We start from the raw sequence: 8,247 nt of genomic DNA, 5'->3' as shown, positions 1-8,247 counted from the left end.
ATTTTTGCCCATTCTTCAAGGCAAAACTGCTCCAGCTCTTTCAAGTTGGATGGGTTCCGCTGGTGTACAGCAATCTTTAAGTCATACCACAGATTCTCAATTGGATTGAGATCTGGGCTTTGACTAGGCCATTCCAAGACATTTAACTGTTTCCCCTTAAACCACTCGAGTGTTGCTTTAGCAGTATGCTTAGGGTCATCGTCCTGCTGGAAGGTGAACCTCCATCCCAGACTCAAATCTCTGGAAGACTGAAACCTCAAGAATTTCCCTGTATTTAGCGCCATCCATCATTCCTTCAATTCTGACCAGTTTCCCAGTCCCTGCCGATGAAAAACATGATGGGGATGGTGTTCTTGGGGTGATGAGAGGTGTTGGGTTTGCGCCAGACATAGCGTTTTCCTTGATGGCCAAAAAGCTCAATTTTAGTCTCATCTGACCAGAGTACCTTCTTCCATATGTTTGGGGAGTCTCCCACATGGCTTTTGGCAAACACCAAACGTGTTTGCTTATTTTTTTCTTTAAGCAATGGCTTTTTTTGGCCACTCTTCCGTAAAGCCCAGCTCTGTGGAGTGTATGGCTTAAAGTGGTCCTATGGACAGATACTCTAATCTCCGCTGTGGAGCTTTGCAGCTCCTTCAGGGTTATCTTTGGTCTCTTTGTTGCCTCTCTGATTAATGCCCTCCTTGCCTGATCCGTGAGTTTTGGTGGGCGGCCCTCTCTTGGCAGGTTTGTTGTGGTGCCATATTCTTTCAATTTTTTAATAATGGATTTAAATGGTGCTCCGTGGGATGTTCAAATTTTTGGATATTTTTTTATAACCCCCAACCCTGATCACAACTTTGTCCCTGACCTGTTTGGAGAGCTCCTTGGTCTTCATGGTGCCACTTGCTTGGTGGTGCCCCTTGCTTAGTGGTGTTGCAGACTCTGGGGCCTTTCAGAACAAGTGTATATATACTGAGATCCTGTGACAGATCATGTGACATTTAGATTGCACACAGGTGGACTTTATTGAACTAATTATGTGACTTCTGAAGGTAATTGGTTGCACCAGATCTTATTTAGGGGCTTCATAGCAAAGGGGGTGAATATATATATACATGCACCACTTTTCCATTATTTAATATTTTTTTCATTTCACTTCACCAATTTGGACTATTTTGTGTATGTCCATTACATGAAATCCAAATAAATATCAATTTAAATTACAGGTTGTAATGCAACAAAATAGGAAAACTCCAAGGGGGGTGAATACTTTTGCAAGGCACTGTAGGCTGTGTGTACCGGTTATGACATGGTTTGGAAAGGTTTTTTCGCCTGGACACATACAGCTGATGTGTTGTTCATTGAAGTCCACAAAATAAGGGAAAAGGTGAGAGGAGGAGAGTGCATAGAGGCTAGAATGAAAACAATGTGGCTGCTACGTATGAAAGTGAACTGTGTTTATGCATGATCAGGGATGTATTCATTCCGACGATTCTGTTGAAAAACGTTTCTTAAATGGAAGCAAACGAAACGGGGATAAAAATACCTGAATTTGTCCAATAGAAACTCTTGTTTGCAACTGTTCGACTAATGATTACACCCTAGATAAGCTTGATGCAGGCAAGAGTGTGCATGGCGGTATTGAATGTGTCACTGTCCTTCATCTCAAATTTTTCTCTCGACCTGTGTGCACCTACGTTGTAAACTTTCATTCAAAGTTTGTAGCAACCTCATGATGGGTATAGGGAAAATTTTAATATCATGTAGTAGCCTAAACCTATCGATGTTACATTGAACTGGATGAATGGAATATGAATGACAGTCATCCAACATGCTGTAATAGAAATAAGGCCATGCTCATTAAAAAAAAAGGTCCTCCCTCATCATAAACGACACTGACCGCCACTGTGGAACACATACTGGAGAGCTCTCCTTTATCCACACCTATTCAGCATCATTCACACCCTCTTAAGCCCCACCCATCTCTTTCAGGATTCAGATGTGAGGCCATGTGCTAAACAGAGTGAGTAAGGTAATGTAGTAAACAACCAAAGACTTCTTGACTAAAAGTGGTGAAAATAGTAGCCTACAATAAGGAAGAACTGCAGGTAAAAATACACTTTATCTAGTCCTTGGCCTATATCCTAATCTGACTTTGGTGCTGGTCATATTGTTCTTCACATTACCATCTCTGGTAAACACACACTACATCAAATAAAATCTAAGTTTGTCACATGCACAGGACACAGAAGGTGTAAACAGTACAAATGGTTAGTTGCATATTTACATAGTAGCAATATCAAAAATAGAAAGTGTCCAGATAAAAAATATTGTATACATTTTTATAATTATTAGATTATGCTTACCTAGACACACTTGTCTAAATTGATGGGTCATGTGAAGGAAATGCTATAACCGCCCCCCCAGCCACATCTAGCTAAGTGGATGGGTCACTATTGTCTAGACATGTACACATGTTCATGAAATACAATAGATGGCCGTAATCACCCCAGACACACCTGGCTAATTTGATGGGTCACTATGGTCTAGACTTGTACACATGTTAATGAAATACAATAGATGGCCGTAATTATTCCCAGACTTGATGGGTCATGTAATCATCTGGCGATGTGGAGTATTTTGTTTTGACATGTGGCTAGCTAGACAATGAACCATAATCCCAACCCATACTACTATTATATAAACTGATTGTCATAGCTAGCCACCATGCATGAAATGCTGTAGTATGAATCTGCAGGTAGCTAAAGCTAACCAACTAGGTTAAATGTCAGCTAGTTAGCTAACATTAGGTTATAACTAGCAATACAAATGGATTTCTGAGATACTAATAATATTACTACACAGATCATACACGTAACGTTAGCTAGTGAGCCAGCAAGCAACGTTCGCTGGCTAGCGAACAGTAAGCTTTAACTTGCAATGAAAACGACTTTCTGACAAAAGTAGAAATGTATAATATCTGAACATGTAGCTAGACTCTTACCTGTATACATGGATGAATGCTAGGGGTTTGCCAACATGGCCATACTCGTATTCGTAATCGTATCCATAAATTGACAGTTGATAGTCGGATCGAATGATACTCATGATCAGAAAAATATGCCTAAATAGATGTTGGCAAAATACCTCCCTGCACGTTCTCACTGTAAGAAAGCTGCAGATTAGGAGCAGTGCGCGGAGGGGTGGGTGTGTATGTGTGTCTGTGTGTGTGTGTGTGTCTGTGTGTCTGTGTGTCTGTGTGTCTGTCTTTGTCCTCAAGTTTGCTGTCACTCAGTCAGAATGCGCATTAACTAGCGTTTCATATTTTTGCCCTACCCTTGCCCCACTTGTTAGATATTATGCACATTGATAGCTTGATAGCAAATGTCCTCGCCATGTGATTTATCAAAGTAGCAGGCAGCAGCAATCTAAATTATCAGACCGAAACCATGCAAGGAAAAGAGATCAGGTGAAATTATGAAGCGAGTGGAAAGAGAAATACAGCTTCACTCTATCCAATCAGAGCAGCAGCATTAACGTAGAGCCCGCCCTTCTCTTTACAGACAGGGAAACTATCCAGTTGAGTTACTTAGACCACGCACATGACTGACTCAAAGACAGTACAGTATGGTTTAGAAACTCTGTGACTGACACATGAGAAACCTGCTTGCTGGCACCCCAATTATTATTTTTTTCCAATCACGGATAATTACAAAAAATTGCCCATATCCATTACGATACTCGTTTTGTCCGACTACTTGGCACACCCCTAATGAATGCTTCACGGCAGACTGGAACCCCTTTAACTCAGTTTTGTCTGTACAGCTTGTTTGACCCGCGTTTTGTCAAGTCACTCCGGTTCACACTGACCGTGTGCAGAAAGTAGTCCATCACAACTTTTTCCCACTGATCTTTGTCGATAGCGCCTGCTAAATTCAGGGCAGCAATGTTATTGAGAGCAGTAGCAACACTTTTGAAGTTCTCCATGGCTAACGTTATATCTTTCAAAAAAGCTGCAGTAGCAAGGATTCTCTACACATACTGAGCAGCTCACGCTAAAGACTGTACTGTCTTTGATTGGAAGATAATGGCGCTGGAGGGGATGGCTGCCGTTTTACGGGCTCCTAACAAACTGTGCTATTATGTGTGTTTTTTTGCATTGTTTGTAAATTATTTAGTAAATAATGTTACTGCTACCGTCTCTTATGACCGAAAAGAGCGTCTGGATATCAGAACAGCGATTACTCACCTCGAACTGGACGAAGATTTTTTCTTTAATGAGTCCGACGTGAAGGATATACTGCTTCTCCGAGACCAGGCCCAAATCCCCATCATTCGGGTGAAGAAAAGACGGAAATACAGGGGGCGGAGATCGGGGTGCCTTGTGAGAATTCATCGGCGAGTGGGTAACCAGCCTCCACCATCCATTTTATTGGCCAACGTGCAAACACTGGAGAATAAACTGAATTACCTCAGTTCGAGACTATCCTATGAACGGGACATTAAAAACTGTAATATCTTATGTTTGGCTGAATGACGTCACGGAAAATATACAGTTGAATGTGTTTTCCGTGCATCGACGGGACAGAACAGCTACGTCTGGTAAAATGAGGGGTGGGGGTGTGTGTCTATTTGTTAATATTAGACATCGCACACCAGCTGTTATTAAGGAAGTCTCAAGGTATTACTCGCCTGAGGTAGAGTATCTAATGATAAGCTGTAGACCACACTATCTACCAAGAGTTTTCATCTATATTTTTCGTAGCTGTCTATTTACCACCACAAACCGATGCTGGCACTAAGACCGCACTCAATGAGCTGTATAAGGCCATAAGCAAACAAGAAAATGCTCATCCAGAAGTGGCGCTCCCTGTTCTCCCACGATTGCGTGGCCAAGCACGACTCCAACACCATCATTAAGTTTGCTGACGACACAACAGTGGTAGGCCTGATCACCGACAACGATGAGACAGCCTATAGGGAGGAGGTCAGAGACCTGGCAGTGTGGTGCCAGGACAACAACCTCTCCCTCAACCTGAGCAAGACAAAGGAGCTGATCGTGGACTACAGGAAAAAGAGGGCCGAACACGCCCCCATTCATATCGACGGGGCTGTAGTGGAGCGGGTCGAAAGTTTAAAGTTCCTTGGTGTCCACATCATCAACAAACTATCATGGTCCAAACACATCAAGACAGTCATGAAGAGGGCACGACAACACATTCCCCCCCCCGCCCCAGGAGACTGAAAAGATTTGACATGGTTCCCCAGATCCTCAAAAAGTTATACAGCTGCACCATCGAGAGCATCCTGACAGGTTGCATCACTGCCTGATATGGCAACTGCTCGCCATCTGACCATAAGGCGCTACAGAGGGTAGTGCGTATGGCCCAGTACATCACTGGGGCCAAGCTTCCTGCCATCCAGGACCTACAGTTGAAGTCAGAAGTTTACATACACCTTAGCCAAATACATTTAAACTCAGTTTTTCACAATACCTGACATTTAATCCTAGTAAAAATTCCCTGTCTTAGGTCAGTTAGGATCACCACTTTATTTTAAGAATGTGAAATGTCAGAGTAATAGTAGAGAGAATTATTTATTTCAGCTTTTATTTATTTCATCACATTCCCAGTGGGTCAGAAGTTTACATACACTCAATTCGTATTTGGTAGCATTGCCTTTAAATTGTTTAACTTGGGTCAAATGTTTCGGGTAGCCTTCCACAAGCTTCCCACAATAAGTTGGGTGAATTTTGAACTCATCTCTCCGCATGTCCAGCCCATCCATTAACTCAGCAAATCATGGCTAACGGGAAGGTTCTTGTCTTTCCGTGGTTAAACCAACTAGGCTCGTAATTTAACAATTGTATTTGTATGAATATTGCATTGTTTTAAAATTAAATTTCAGTTTATATTCAAATTCAACAATATTTATAAATTCAGTTTCAATATGGTAATATTGCATTCATTGTCTGTGTATCAAGTATACAAACCATAATTTCAAGTTGACCAAAGTTTCATATATTCAACTTCTCCGATAACCCTTTCGGAGTTATCGGAGGTTCCAACTGGGAGGTTTCACTTGAACGACGTACATAATTACAAGTGGGAAACTCTTAGCCCAATATTAGACTTCTAATTCATTATTTAAGCACAGGTAAAGTGCTACAAGGTAAGTTCAGCCAAAGGGGTAAGTTGAGCCACCCTTGTTTCTAGGAAACCGTACACAAAATTAATAATTTGACCAAATATTTAGGAAGAGGCCATTATTTCATGGAGTCTGAAATAAGAAACCACACGGGAAAAGTGGTACCAACATTATTTTCAAGTCAAATGAATTTATTGTATTAGAGGTTGTCATGATGCTTATGGTGTCATGATGCTTGCATAAACCAAAGTAGATTGTTCTATAAATTAGTTGGGGTCTTTATAAGCTTCAGTAGGAGGTCCTAAACCTAGCAGGAAGGTGCATCCTTGTAGCTGTGTGGGCTAATATAGTCAAAATGTTTGCCTTGGGGTATGTTGAGCCAACGGTTGAGCAAATTGAAGTGTTTTCTTCCCAGGTGTAATACAAGGCTAGGATATGAGGTAACAACAGGGCTTGGCCTATGTTAAGTGTTTAAAAAGTACAAAGTGTTTGTGAGGTGTTAAGCCTGTGTTGAAAGATGCTTAAAATGGCTCTTACTCCACTCTCCCCTACCTGCTTAGCTGCAACCCACTGGGCGCAAACTGGTTAAATCAACGTTGTTTCAATGTAATTTCAATATTTGTTCAGTTTTTCTGGTGGATTAAACTGAAATTGCAACCAACTTTCTATGGCTTGTTTTAAAACTAGCGATATTTTGGAGATTTCAAATAACCAAAATTAAGAGGTTGTAATCTGAATAAAGGGAAAAAGGCCATTCTTGAACACGGGGTGAGCCATTCTTACTAATCTGCTAGAGAACAAGTTTGGATTTAAGTATAGCTTTTGTATGACTGAAGCCTTTTGTCACTCAATGGCATGTTTCCAATTGCAATATCCCTTCATCATAAAATTAGTTAACAGTGGCACATGACGAATGAAATGTCCTACAGGGAAACAAAAAGCTGCATCAGCCTTTACCGAATACTCTAACGACCAGTCTCTCCCACAAAACCAAGAACTCACAAAATAGCGTTTTTTTTCTCATTGTAAAAGTGGCATGGGTATTTGTCCAGTATCACCCGATTGGGCTTTTCCACAGAAAAGATCCTCTGGTACCGTGTTGAGGGTTGGTGGAGGCTCTGATTCAAACATACAGCTGGAAGGGCTAGCAGTAGCATGTGAGCTAGTCTGTGGTGAGCTTCTTAGTACGTGGCGGGACCATATTCAGTTGAAGCAGCATTGTCCATCATGCTTGGCATCGCCTGAGAATCTGGTGGTTCTTCAACAGACCTATAAAGGCTACTATATTGGCGATAAAGCTCATCCAACACACATGAAGTACATCACACCGCTTACGTTTTCATAGCACCCTGGTTGCCATATCCAGCACACTACAACATTCCATTTTGGCCCTCAACATTTAATTCTTCAGGTGTTATCTGCAAACCATATAACACTTGCCAAGTGCTGGGTTAAGCAAATAGTTCAATGTGAATAGAATATCAACTGTTGTAGCTATACTCTTAAGTGATGAAGATCCTGAAGACGACCCATTGTGGGTCTGAACATCGTCCCAGTAAGAAATAAAGGGACCATACAGTGTGCACGTTTGTTCTATGAGCAGAAAAATCCACAATATTATCCATACCTGCAATTTGCTAGCCTCATCAAGTGAAGCAGAATGTGAGTGGTCAGTCTGGTGCACTAGGCTAGCAATTAGCATGATTTAAGTGTAATATAAGGTCAAAATCTAGTATAAGAAACCATACATAATTGGTGGATAATAATAATATTATTATTATTATGTTGAGTATTTTATGATATATCGACATTGTTCTGCTGGTTCATGTCAGCCCACTAATTGAGTATCGGTGCAATTCACCACAGTCAAACAACATCATCTTTCATTTACTATTTAAAATAATACTGTTTTCGAGGGGGAAAGTAGTAAGAATAGCATTGATTCATCAGAGTTGTGACCCAGAGTGAATTAAAGGCCCAATGCAGCTATTTTTATCTCAATATCAAATCATTTCTGTGATTACTGTGATTGTTTTCAATCAAAATTGTCAAAAAGAAACAAAAAAAATTCTTAGCAAGAGCAATTTCTCAAGCAATATTTTTGCTAGGTCTGTCTGG

Source organism: Coregonus clupeaformis, chromosome 21, assembly GCF_020615455.1.
Source record: "Coregonus clupeaformis isolate EN_2021a chromosome 21, ASM2061545v1, whole genome shotgun sequence".
In the NCBI taxonomy this organism is placed as follows: domain Eukaryota; kingdom Metazoa; phylum Chordata; class Actinopteri; order Salmoniformes; family Salmonidae; genus Coregonus; species Coregonus clupeaformis.
The sequence above is the reverse complement of the archived record's forward strand: the minus strand, read 5'-3'. Positions refer to the sequence as shown.